Genomic DNA, 13,736 nt, shown 5'->3' with positions numbered 1-13,736 from the left:
GCACATATGAATTTTATATTTATGGTCCATACCGAGGTCACCCTTGAAAATTCCTAAAAAACTGCCTTCAGAAATACGTTTTTATTTTAATTGCATTTCCCCCTGCTTCTGGTAGGGCATGGCCAGCTAAAAAAATAAAAATAAAAAGGAAGAAGAAGAAAAACAAAACGGAATAGCACAGATGTTTTCCAGGACATGTGGAGACCCTGGCAGTGTCCCATGGATCCCCCACTGCCATGTCCACAGACACAACGTGGCGGGACATCCAGCCTGGATAAGGAAGGTTATTTGGCCCCCTTCAATATTTTTTAAAAATCAGGTGTTCAGGGACTTCATTGAGGCACACTTGGCTGTAATAATTATGAATCTCCATAGGCATCCAGACATGAATATCCGTATCCGTATCTCATAAGAACAGTGTCCACTGGATGCTGGATGTGGCTCCCTGACCTCTCTCCTTCCAGCAGACTGGGTGGAAATTCCCTCCTTCCATTTTCCCATCCTTCTTGGTTCTTGCGTCTCCTTAGCCGTTCCCAAGTCCTTCTCTCCCACCGCCATTTTGGTCCTTTGAAAGTCAGACAATTAGGTTCTCCTTCTTGACATCCCATTCTAGCGTGGTGAATAGAACATGCCACCACCATCAATTGTGGAATTCATTTTTCTTCTGCCCCTGAGTCCAGGAAAGCTCTGCAGATAACCTTCCCATCCATGGCAGAAGCTCAAACGCCAACGGTGATGTCCTTGAGCTCACGTCAGAGCAAGACTGGGACACCCGTGTTCCCAGGGATCTGAGGAGCATGTGCTGTCCACCTTGGTACGTGCTCCTCTCCTTCCTCTGTTGGCACTTCTGTTCATCTAGGAGGATGTGGCAAGGAAGGCATCGTTGGGGACTGTGGCCATTGTTCCAGATGGATGTGGCTACATGGATTGGGACTTGCTGTCTCTGGGTGTGGCTTTGTGTGGATATACATTTGTTCTTCATGTGTCACTGTATTCTGGATGGTCCCACCTGGAGTCAACCTGGTATCACCACCATCTGCCTTTTATGCTCACGTTCCCCTCTTCCAGGTATCCAGACCACCGTTCTCCTAGGCTTCTCAGACGTGGCCCACCTTCCCAATGGCTCGTACCAATCAGTCATCAAACTCAGTTATGACTGGGTCAACCCCGATCCCATGTGCAAACTCACAACTCCTTTCGATAGTAGACGTCGCTTTTTAAAATTCTACTTTTTATATACATTCCCAGTAAGAGATGTCAAAAGTACAGAAGATTTTACAGAACCATCCATAGCTCTTCCAAATTTTGGCTTTCGCATGATTTTGCTGTATTCTTGTTGCTGTTTTTGTTTGGACTTCACAGCGCTTAGTAGGGATGCAATTCTTGGATCCAAGAGTTGGGGGACGTTTTTAAAGCCTCTCATTAACCAACCACACCCTCTCCCAAAAGATGGTCCCAATTCTGTTCTGCCTTCTGCGGAACATGTCCACACTAGTGGTGTCATTGTGGGGGAAAAGCATCTACTTGCAAGACTGCAATGGGGTCGGATTGTTTAAAAGACAGTATTTCTCTAGTGTTTCACCAAAGTCAAACGTTTTCTTTTGATTATTGGCCATTTGTGTCATGTCTTTTGGCTTTTTCTCTATAGGGGAACTGAATCTGTGATTTGCAACAATCCTTTATGTATTAACGATGTTTTTGGTATACACTGTATTTTCTGTATGTTTTTTCATGTTCCCCTTTAATTCTGTGTATATTTCACGACACACACGAGTCTTAATTTTTTTTTTAATATGGGGCCCAATGCAGGGCTTGAACTCACGACCCTGAGATCATGACCTGAGCAGAAATCAGGAGTCGGACACTTAACCAACTGAGTCCCCCAGGCGCCCCTTGAAATTTTTTTTTTTTATGGAATGAATTAGAAAAACCGCTTTTGTCACATCATAAACTCTTGGCATATTTCTTCATTGTCATGGATCTGTCTATTCACATGCCAGCCCCTTACTGCTTTCATTTATTATGTCTTTATAAAGAGTTTTATTGTCTGCTAACGTAGGCTCCCTCTGTTCATTCTTCTTCAAAAATGGCGACAGGTTTTCACCAAGTTATCCTTGCAGAAGCATGTTGAAATCACTCTATTTTTTCTAAACTTAAAAAAAAAATTCCTGGAAGGATTAAGACTATATTTAAATTTGGGAAATGTTGATCTATTTATATAATATTAAACCTTTATATCCAGAAAGGCAGCATGCTTCTCCGTTTAAATATTCTTTTATGTGTATCAGTAAAGCTTTTCAGGGTCTCCATTTCAAAAGCTCCGGTACGTTTCTTATAAAATTCATTCCCAAGCATTTTATATTTTGTTGCAATGATGGCATGACCCTATAATATGTTTTGCATTTTGTATTTCCATCATATGGACACTGTTCCTACTGCCATTATTTTTTTTCATCATAGTTTGCCCCGTTTACTGGTTCCTACTTTTTATATTCCTTTCATCCTTGTTCAAGGAAATCTGTTCTCTGGTCCCATAATAACTAGTTATTTATTTCTCTGCTGTCTAGAATCCAGCGATTTCACCAAGAGTGATCCTAATTTTGTCTACCTTCCAAAAATTCAACCTCATGTTTGTCTTTGGTCTCATGGTATTACTTGAAAAGTACCAAATGGTCTTAACTCAACTATAGCCTTGTTCCTTCCCTCAACGTGAATTCTTCCAACATCTCTACTTTCAGGATGCTCAGAGAATTCATCGTATATCCCCATTTTGTGAATTTCTTTTCTGGTGTTGCCCCATGTCTATTCTCTTAGCAATCCCATCTTTACCTGATTCCCCTTCAAAGCCCTTCTGAATGCCTTCTCTCCACTGCCCTATCTGTCTCATCCATCCCATATCCCACTGCCCCACTCACTCCCCCAAGCCAGCTTTTATGATGCTATTGTCCCACACAGGGCTGTGTTGCTTGCCAGACCCGCCACACATCCCCAATGATCTCGAACCTCGGTTAGCTGGCCCCACTTTGTCCTCCAACCTTACTCAATGTCAAGTAAAGCATGTCATGTCATGGCCACCCAAGATGGTGCAACATTCCTACACAGTGTGCCCGCCCATCTCCATGCCCTTTCTCCCTCAGAGCAAAGCTACGGTACTCTATACCCACATCGATGTGTCACCTTGGAGCAAACCTCCAAACCATAGAAAGTCCTGATCCCAACCGACAAATATGGAGGCTCTAACAAGAGCATGCATTGAACAGCGCTTGCTAGGTACCAAACTCTTCCACCATGCCTCCCCTCAGGTAATCCACACTTGAAGATGGGAAAACTGAGGCACAGAGAGACACTCCTCTGTGCCCCTACTCTGGGGACACTTTTACTTAATGGGGTTGGAGGATCTCAACTGTGATGCATGGCAGAATGTTCAGGGGAGTTTGTGGAAATATACGACACAGGCAGCATCCCAGAGCAATGGAGTGAAGAATCCCTGGGTGGGACCACGTATCGATGTACCTGAAAATTCCCAGGTGACCACTGTACAGGAGCAAAGTGTTCCTGGAGGCTCTTGGCGTCCCCACCTGGATCTAAAAGTTAACCTCACAAGGACACACGAACAGGAGAGATGCATACAGACGTACAGAGTGTACATTTTCTGGGACATGGGAGTCCTCTTTCATAAGGAATTGAAGACACAGGTATTTGGCCCTGGCTTTGGGGAGGAGGGAGTAGACACCTTAAAGGGTGTGAACAACATGGGACAAAGGGGGGAACCTAGCATATGTCTTGGGATTCTGTCTCCATGACCCCCTGTCTCGGGGATAAGGATGGTCCTCTCCTCGCACATGAGGGGTCCTATGACCCATTTCAGGAAAAAAATGACAAGGTCAGAGTGATTTCTTGCCCGTGCCATTTTCTCAAACTCCTTCGGCTTAAAATACCCGATGTACCAAGGTGCCATATTTTCAGGTGGCGTGACCCACGCCCCATCACCAGTGCCTTCCCAGTCACCCCATTAGATGCTTTGAGGCCCTACTTTCCCTGTACTCCCCACAAAGCCCATTACAGTGTAGGCACGGCAATAAATACACACTGAGTTCAAGGACTCAGGAAACAACCAGCGTCCTGTCCTCCCCTGTCCTTAAACCCACACATCTTCCCATCTGACACGTGCCTGACAATATGTCAATCTTTGCGTATGCGGTCCGCATCTCCCCGCTCTGGGGCAGGCACCATGAGCCCTGCCTTTTTCATAAGCCTCTTGGTCCAGGGCCTTAAATTCGACATCAGTGATGTGCATAAGCCCGGAGTCACGATGCTCTTTGCACGTCGAAAACGTCTGCACGTCGGAGCCCTCTCGGGTAATCAGCCCACGTTCTGACTTGGAGAGACGACAAATTTAGCAAAGCCCCACCGAGCACATAATGTTTTTCTTCTTCACGGACGGACTTTCAAAAGGCCCACTCTCTGAATCCGGGCTCTGTGTGTTTTACTGCAGTACCGTCGGGAAGGAAGCAGAGACGTCCTTTAGACAGCGTGGTCGGACATGGCACATCAACGCCCCCCGCGTCACTGGCATTCTTTGAAGCCCCATTGAAATAGCCATTGGCAGTGAGTTCGGAGGGGGCAGGAGAAAAACAGTGTTTAAGAGCAAATGACTATCAAAGGCTTGTGGCCAAGCCTCATTTATTTTCGGGTCAGAGATTTGCCCCGCAGAACCGGTAGCTTGTGCAAAGCAGACGGTCCAAGCGTGGGCTGGTGGCCGCGTTCGGGGGCTGCTGGTTTCCTCTGTTTGCAGGAACAGGGGTTGTGCAGTGGGATTTTCCCAGCCTGGAGTGCCTGGGTGCAAGGGAAGCTAGGATGCAGTGGAGACAGGACGTGCTCGGAGTCTGTAAGAGCGTCCCGTGGACCCCTCTCTCCAGGGTCTGGGGAGTCAGAAACCCTCCCAGCCAAAATGGGCAACTTGGTGCAGGGTAAGAGGCATGCTTGGGGCTTCTGCTGGGAAAGCAGCCTGGCCTGGAAGAAACTCTGAAAGGATCACCTGGGTCTGGGGGCTGTGCCCCCATAGGCTGGCAAGTGGCCCATCCAAGGGACAGCCTGTGTGGAGAGGCTGGGCCCAGGGAAAAGGAGGCCTATTTGAATAAGAAAGGCTTCCTGCATAAAGGCGGGACCCCCTGCCCAGCTGGTCTCTGCAGGGTCCTCGGGTCTTTTTGTCCTCCTCACAATGCTCATGGCCCCTGGGGGCAGCTGCGTTGACCTCCTAAAGCCCCAGAGAGTCCTGGAGGCTCCATTTGCACTGAGCCCCTGACAATCAAGGCAGTCGTTTCTCGGTTAATGTTTCCCTAAAGACCTGCGCGAGGCTTCAGTTCTGAGTGCATGCTGCTTGCTGTAAATCAGAATCACGTATTTAGGGACCGGCGTGACAGTCGAAAATCAGAGAGGGTGATAAGAAAGGATAAGAAAGGAGCATTTTGGAAAGGTGCCAAATCTAGGAACGGGAGGCAAAATATTTGTCTATTTCAGGGTTTTTCAACACGAGTGCCGTAGGCATCTGGGGCTGGATGACTCTGATGTGGGCGTCCTGGGCTCTGCAGGGCATTCAGCAGCATTTCTGGTCTCCACCAACCCTGTGCCAGGAGCATCCCCCCCCCCCACCAATTGTGACAAGAAAAAATGTCGCAAACATTGCAAAGTGTCTCCCAGGGATACAATCAATCTGGTTGCCAATCATTGCTGTAGATAGATAAATGGATGTGTAGATAGATATGGTGGATAGATGGATGGATGACTGGATAGATAGATAGATAGATAGATAGATAGATAGATGATAGATAGATAAATAGATGGATATAGAGATGGATGGATAGATAGATAAATGATAGGTAGATAGGTAGATAGATATGTCTGGCTGGCTGGCTGGCTGGGTGGATAAATACAGGGATAGATGGATGGATGGATGATGGATGGATAGATAGATATAGGGATGGATGGATGGATGATGGATGGATGGATACAGATGATACATAGATAGATAGATAGATAGATAGATAGATAGATAGATGATATGATGGATGGATGGATAGATAGATAGATAAGACAGATAGATAAATAGATATGATATATGGATGCATAGATAGATGATTGATAGATGATATGATGGATGGATGGATGGATGGATGGATAGATATGATGGATGGATGGATGGATGGATGGATAGGTAGATAGATGATAGATAGATAGATAGATAGATAGATAATATGATGGATGGATGGATAGATATGATGGATGGATGGATAGGTAGGTAGATGGATAGATAGATGATAGATAAGACAGATAAATAGATATGATGTATGGATGCATAGATAGATGATGGATGGATAGAGAGATAGAGAGATAGATAGATAGATAGATAGATAGATAGATAGATAGATAGATAAACAGACACAGGTTCTCATACTAGGCCAGAGCTTCTCAGCCTCAGCACTACTGACATCTGGGGCTGGATCACTCTTGGAGGTGAGGCGTCCTATACACTGCAGCGTAATAAGCAGTATCTCTGGTCTCCAACCACCAGACACCAGGAATCCCATCTCCCCAGTCACATCACCCCCAAATGTCTCCACACATTGCCAACTGTCCCCTGGGGGCAGAATCGACCCCACCCCCTACGGTCAGGAACCACTAATCTATCCCATCCCCATCTATCCCATTTCTATCTTCTGTGTAAAAGCTAGAACCGCCACCTCCCAGCTTAGCACATAGGAACAGATTTCTGGCCAAAGGGAGACAATTTAATCTGTGACAACACAGCCACTAATAAACTTTGGAAAGGAGTAGGTCTAGTGTCTGGGAGAGCTGTTTCTGTCAACAGGCATAAGAGCGAATGCTCACGTTATGTGCTGTGGGGGCCCCTCGCCAGCATCACACTGTAAACTGCTCTCTGCATGTGGTCACAATGAAGCTAGCTCATTCCCTTTGGGGGAAGAGAGTGCATTTAGCACAGGACGGGAAGGAAATGCACTGCATGTGTGCAACAAAGTCCTTGGGGACCCACAGTAGTGAATATAACAAAGTCCCTAATTTTAGTTATGGCCAATGGACGATGAAAGAAGCCCCCACATTGCAACAGAATGTTGGAGCCTTGCAATTGCTCAGATGGGTGCAGTAGGACATAAGGGAGTGAGGCCTCTGTGTTAAAGGGGTTTCACAATGTGGACGGGTTGCAAGATGGTGACTGGTCAGTTAAAAAACGCCATCTTTCTGTGACCCTGTCCCATTTAGGGGCCCTGCCCTGATCAGACTTCCATGCCCAGCAGAGTGGAAGCTGTTCCTTTTTCCTTTAATCCATTTAAGGCCAGGGAAAGATAGTCCCCAGGCCAAGTTCTTGTGGCTTACATCCATTCTTTGCCTCCTGCATTTTGTTGTCATGAACTGAAAATAGGTGCTGGCCCCCAGACGTTGACAATGGGATTCTCGCCAGATCGTGTGGAAACCATCTTATTGTTGGAAGCATTTTCTTCCATCCACGGATGATGGAACCACAGAAGGTGGTCCATCCCTAAAATGGAATATTGCTCAGCCATGAAAAGGAATGGATCTCTGACACCTGTGACCACGCGGAGGGTTCTGGAAAACACAATGCTCAGTGAAAGAAGGAGACACCAACGTCCACATTGTGTATGATCCCATTTATATGATTAGTGAGAATGTCTGCCTGTGGGGTTGAGAGCCATGTCCTCTGTTGTGACCAGAGTCCACCTTTGTGGGTGATGACGCCCCACGAGGGCATTGGTGACAATAGGCTCCCTTTTGGGGGAATGGTAGGCAGGTAAGTTCAGAGAGAAAGTCTGGTTTCAAGTGCCTGCAGCTCAAAATACTCCATATGCCAAAGACGCACATTCTGGGGCCAGGGCTTGTCCCAAACTCCCATGATCCCATTTCCAGGTGGAAATGTGGGGTCCCATGACTCCATATTCCACTACCCTTTGATGGATATAGGGTCTCCTTTTCGGGGGGATGAGAATGTTCTGGAACCAGAAAGGGGTGGTGCTTAAACAACACGGCAAACGTGCTAACTGTCCCTGAGTCGTTCACTTCAACATGGTTACGTTCATGGGATGTGAATTTCATCCCACTTGAAAAATGGCATTTAAAAAAAAATTAAAGTAAGAATTAAAACATTTAAAAACCAAAGTTAAAACTCTTTAAAAATGTAAAAGGCAAAACCAAACAAAAATGAATTTACTTAGAGCATAGGGCACGATTGCCAAGGTACACAAGGTACAACATTGGGGGTAAATCTGGCCCCCTCTGTGTTTGTAAATAAAGTTTTATTGGCACGGCTCTGCTGGGTGACTCACAGTGACTCCTGGTCTGGACCAGAAAAGCCTAGTGTCAGAGGGAGGCTGTCTGTTTAAGTAGTGTGGTGGGATTTCACAGCTGCTTTATTATTTTTAAGCCCCTTTAACTAAAAACTTGCTCAACGTAAGAAATCCTAATTATCCCCATAAGAATGCAAGCTTGTTTTTCTTAATCTCCAGGAAGTTGAGCCCATGGTAGATAAAATGTAAAGTTGCATTATCTTTAGAGTCTCTCATAGGTAGACACAGGGATGCCCAAAATTCGCCCATATTCTTAAGTCGTTGACGGTTGAAAATCCACGGAGCCTGAGCCCCAGTGCTGGCCTCGTAGCTCATTGTGCATGTACATACCACATAAAGCTTAATGGATTTTATGGTTTTCTCCCCAGTCCCTCGGATATGCTTAAATCACGATAAAGATCCCATTTTCCATTGTTTGGACGTTTGGTTCCATCTGTTTCTTGATGGTTCTCCTGGACTTACCAGCTCTGCCTTGGTGATGTCTCCGGAGTGGACTTGGTATCATCCTCCCCCATGTTGGTTACAGTTTGAGTGGATACTGAAGACACATTTGTAAACTCAACTTCCAATTGCGTTGTCCTTGTCCAAAGTGATGTAAAGAAATGAGTAATGGAACCAAGTCATGGGGAAGGACAAGGAAGGGAGGAGAGAGGAAGGAAGGAAGGGAGGGAGGGAGGGAAGGAGGGAGGAAGGGAGGGAGGAAGGAAGGAGAGAGGAAGGAAGGAAGGGAGGAAGGAAGGGAGGGAGCGAGGGAGGAAGGAAGGAGCCATGATCCTGAAGCAGGGTGCACACGTCAGCCCCTTGCACAGGGTCTCGCATGGAGTACATGCTCAGCATATTGCTATAGCTGCATTTGAACAGCAGAAATGTCCATGCAAGTCTGTCCTATGCAAGTCTGTGGGCGTCATGCCCTTGTCCTTTACCCATCCAGAGTGTAAGGGTGTAAGTGTCACAATTCCAGTCTTTCCCCTTGCCTTTCCTTTGAAATGTTCGAATAAAAACAAATGCTCGGCAGCTCCCATACCGTTATTTACTTTACCTTTATTTCATTATTTATGTGCTATTCCCAGTATAGTAACGTGACGCATTGGTTGTATTAAGCAACAGAAATTTTATTATTTATACACAATAAATGTATTCATTAATAATTGACTGAATTACATAGACAGCACACAAATAAATATAGCAAATTATTAATTTATAACACACTGGGGGGATTTATAAAATTCCAGTAAATATAGTCTTTAATCAACTATACACTTCTAAAAAGCTCTTTATATTAAGGTTCAGATCTTCTTTATCTATGCCCACTAATTGAATATTTATATATTTGCATATTAGCAGATAGGGGCTACTTTTTTTTTTTTAATAGAGGCTAACGTATCCTCTCAGAAAGGATTCATTGCCAAGGTGGAATGCAAAGACGTTGGTTCAATGAATGGATTCGCTGTGACTGAATCCACAAGTTGAAATTCTTTCTGTGTCTAGACTAGCAACAAACATCCAAGAGATCTTACACACCCACTTTCTTGAAAGCCCATTATAGAGGCTAACTGGGTGTTAAATGTGTGCAAATGTTAACTGTGTGCATGTGTTTCCCTGGGCTCGTCCATTTTTTTTCTATATTACAAGAATTGAAATCAAGATGTGGGCGTATCAAGCTACAGAAAAAAAGGCATATGTGATAGCTAGCATTTCCTATGTAATGAATGGCCCCAGAACCCAGTACGTTAAAACAAGGAGCATTTATTTTGCCTCAAACACCAGTGGGCTGGCTAGGTCGGCAGTGACCAAGATGGCCTCTCTTCTGTGGGTGGGTTCTTAGTCAACGTGGATGAGACAGCTGGGACCTGGGATGGCCTCCCATCCTTTAGGAGGAGAGACCTTGGGTGTTGGTGGAAGGTCTCCCAGCAGGAGGACAAACAGCCTGATGTGTGTGTGCTTTTCTGGTCAGGAGCAAAAGCAAGGACGGGAACTATGGCCACCATTTTGCACACAGGCTACCCCAGGAATACTCCAAGCATGAAGTTTTAAATAAACCCCATTGATACAGCCATTGGATAAGCTCATTGATACGCTCACAAACCCCATGGATGAGCTTATTTTCAACCAAAATCTTCTTCTTTTTAGTCTTCAGTCATGACTCAAGAGAATCATGAAGACTTTGGGGATGGGCCTTGGAACCCGCATTGAAGGTATTTCCAAAACAAAAGAAAGTACTGAGAGAAACAGATCGTGTGTGTTCGAGGCATAGCGCATGTCTCGTTATTACCAATTTGTAAAGAGTTTCTTCCGTTTTCCTTAAATGGAAGTCCCTGTCTTCATGGAAACACTAGGCAAAAGCCTGCGGATCGAATTTGTTCTTTCTGTGTACGAGCTTCATAACTGAAGGAAAGTCGGAACTACTTGGAGAAGTTTGGATGTGAACTCCCAGAGCTGATTAAAGAAACAAGAAAGCAGGTTCGAAAAGAATAACCGAGCACGAGTATTATTATTATAATATTATTATTATTCAGAGATGAGAATAGAAGGTTGGGTGGTAATTCAACTCTTGATGCAACTAGGTGAAGAAACTTGGCCTCCAAAGCTATTGCCCCAGGGGTCTCGTGGCCACTCAAAGACACAGTGGTGAGGTTCTGAAACAGTTTCAGAAGGGATATAGAGGGATAAAGAACTATGACAGGTGGGGAGGGTTGGAGAACCAGAAGGCAAGGTACAAGACACAGTGTGTGCGCTTTACGGAACCTGAAAGTACCCCACCTGAGGTATGTCTTACATACGAGAAGACTTGTCCGGGAGAACCAACCCTGGTGAAATGGTGATGGGCAGTGGGCTGCCTGCAGAAAGGAGTGTCCTGTGCCTCCTGCGAGTAGAGATGGTATGTCCTCCTCTATAGACCCCTGGGAGGGCAGCAAGAAGACCACTTTCTCAAAGGCAAGAGCCACGGGTATCCTCAGTAAGCACATAAACCACATCTTCCTGGGGGTGGGGTTTGGATATTTCTAAACAAAACCGAGAGCCACAATCTAAGCCCCAGGGAACCCTCTGACCGTTCACTGATTGAAGAAACTTCTCACAAATTACATTTCTCCATCTGCGTCAGGGAGCTGTTGCCAAAAGCCATCCAGGACTCTTTCCTGCTCCGGTGTTTCATGAGAAGATAATCTGATTTCATGTGAATAAAAAAAAAATATTTCCCCAAAAGGAACCCACCAGAATCTCTCTCTGTCATAACCTATCGAGTGAAAGAAATATACATGGAATCAGCCACTTCAGAAACAGCAGGGAAACACACAAAACGAGTATATCCACTTTTGGTTCAGCTCCTCTTTCTCTAAGGAATGCCCTCGAGGTGTTCTCAAATGTTTTGTTTTTTTGTTTTCCTTCTTCCTGACACGCAATAAGTCAGAACATATCTCCAGGCTCAGGAATGGATTGCGCAAACGTGTTTACAGACGTGTTCGGTTGTCATCATACCCTTGTACAACCACATCTCCTCTGCTCCCTCCAAACCCCGCTGGGGGTTAGGCAAACCCACCTGACAAATCCTCTAACAGTTGATGAAACGGTCCGCAAGCCCTCCAGCAACAGAGCATGCTTTCTCTAGGAAGAGGCAGTTGTTCCCAGCAATAAAAGCATTCTTTCCTTTGATGGTCTTCCACGATGAACTCTATGAGGGTCCTAGGGCTGCAGCAATAATTGACCAAATCTGTGAGACTTAAAACAGTGGGAATTTATCCTGCCCCAGGCCTGGAGACCAGACGTCTGAGATCCAGGTGGGGTACAACCACTGAGATCCAGGCCGGGCAGGGCTGCTGAGATCCAGGTGGGGCAGGGCCATGCTCCCTCCAGAGGCTCCAGGGGAAAGTCCTTCTGCCTCTTCCAGCTTCTGGGGCTCCAGGCGTCCCTGGCCTGGTGACCACGTCCCTCCCATCTCTGCCTCTGTGTTCACGTGGCTTCTCCTCTGTGTCTACATCTCTTATAAGGACACCCGTCATGGGATTTAGGGCCCTTTCATGATACTTTGTCATGGTATCCCTAGGAAGCAAATGCAAAAGGGAAGTTGTTAAATTCAGAACACAGTTGATACCCTGCTGAATCTGACAAAGGAAAACATCATCTTCCAGCCATTACCGCTTCCCTGGAGCTCAGTTGGATCACTGAACGAATGCCCCCAATTTTCATACTAGGGGCTTTTGTAACAATACAACCGTGCTTTGTTCTAAAATGTGAAAGTGGTTAAAGGTGGAATTTAACACAAGCGCATTTGAAGAAAGGGCGGGGGATGAATGAGTTTCTTTTCTCTGGAAAGAAACAAGGTTCTAAGCGGTGAAAACCTGCACAGAAGTCGGCATCTGCCAGGAATCCAGCACTCAGATGGAATCAAAAGATCAGGGAGTGCTCTGGGATTTTTATGACTAGCGACATTTGTGTGAAATCTGTTTCTGGGTTAACAGTTTCCTTCATTTTACGTATAACCCCTGCAGTGAAAAGTGTTGTCAACAGAGCCCCTTCTCCATTGTCAGACACAGTGCAAGCCCCCTACAGGTCCCTCCCCATAGATCGGGTTAATGTCTCCCCACCCTTGCAGGGAACTGAACCACCGCTGTCCACTGCTTGACTGATTCCAATCAGTGCTCACTACATGTTCCATTATGGCAGTCTGTTCCCTGAACAGTGTCCTGTTGCCCAACAAAGTATGAGCGCTAGGAGGACATAGATTATGGTTGTATTCGTAAGCCCTACATAGAGCCTGGGATGCTCAGAAGACAGAATGAATTAATGAATAGCCCCTTCTTTGTCCCAAAGTCTGCAGCAACAGCTTTCCTTTCAACCCACCTCAATCCCAGGCAGCCTTCTCCTCTGGTTTTTTCAATATGGCAGCCCCTTTGACTCACCATCACCACCAGTCTCCAGAAGGAATGCATAGTCCCTCTTACGGTTCAAAGTTGTTGGGAATTATCTCTCTCCACGTGAAGACCCTCATCGTGGTCTTTGGCGTTATGGCTCAAAATGGCAGAGGCTTCATTATTTTCCTTGAGACCCCTTGACTTTTGGATAGAGTCCTTTAGATCTGCCCATCCATACAATTTATTATGTGTCCTGCTCACCATGGTCCACTGAGGGTCCTGGTCTACTTTTTTCCCGCTCTTTCCTCCTACATTTTGCTTGGTTCCTTGATACAAACCAGATAACCTCACCAGTTTCCATCAGCCCTCGCTGGGCTTAATTCAGTTCTGTTCAGCATGAAATGCACACTCCGTGTCAGGTATTGGGCTGGGTGCTTCCGGCACAGGAAGTCATTCCAACGAGGCACTGAACCCTCACCCACACCTCTTGTGCACCAAGCCATGTCTT

This window comes from Ailuropoda melanoleuca, chromosome X (genome assembly GCF_002007445.2).
Source record: "Ailuropoda melanoleuca isolate Jingjing chromosome X, ASM200744v2, whole genome shotgun sequence".
Classification (NCBI taxonomy): domain Eukaryota; kingdom Metazoa; phylum Chordata; class Mammalia; order Carnivora; family Ursidae; genus Ailuropoda; species Ailuropoda melanoleuca.
Note: the sequence above shows the minus strand (reverse complement) of the source record.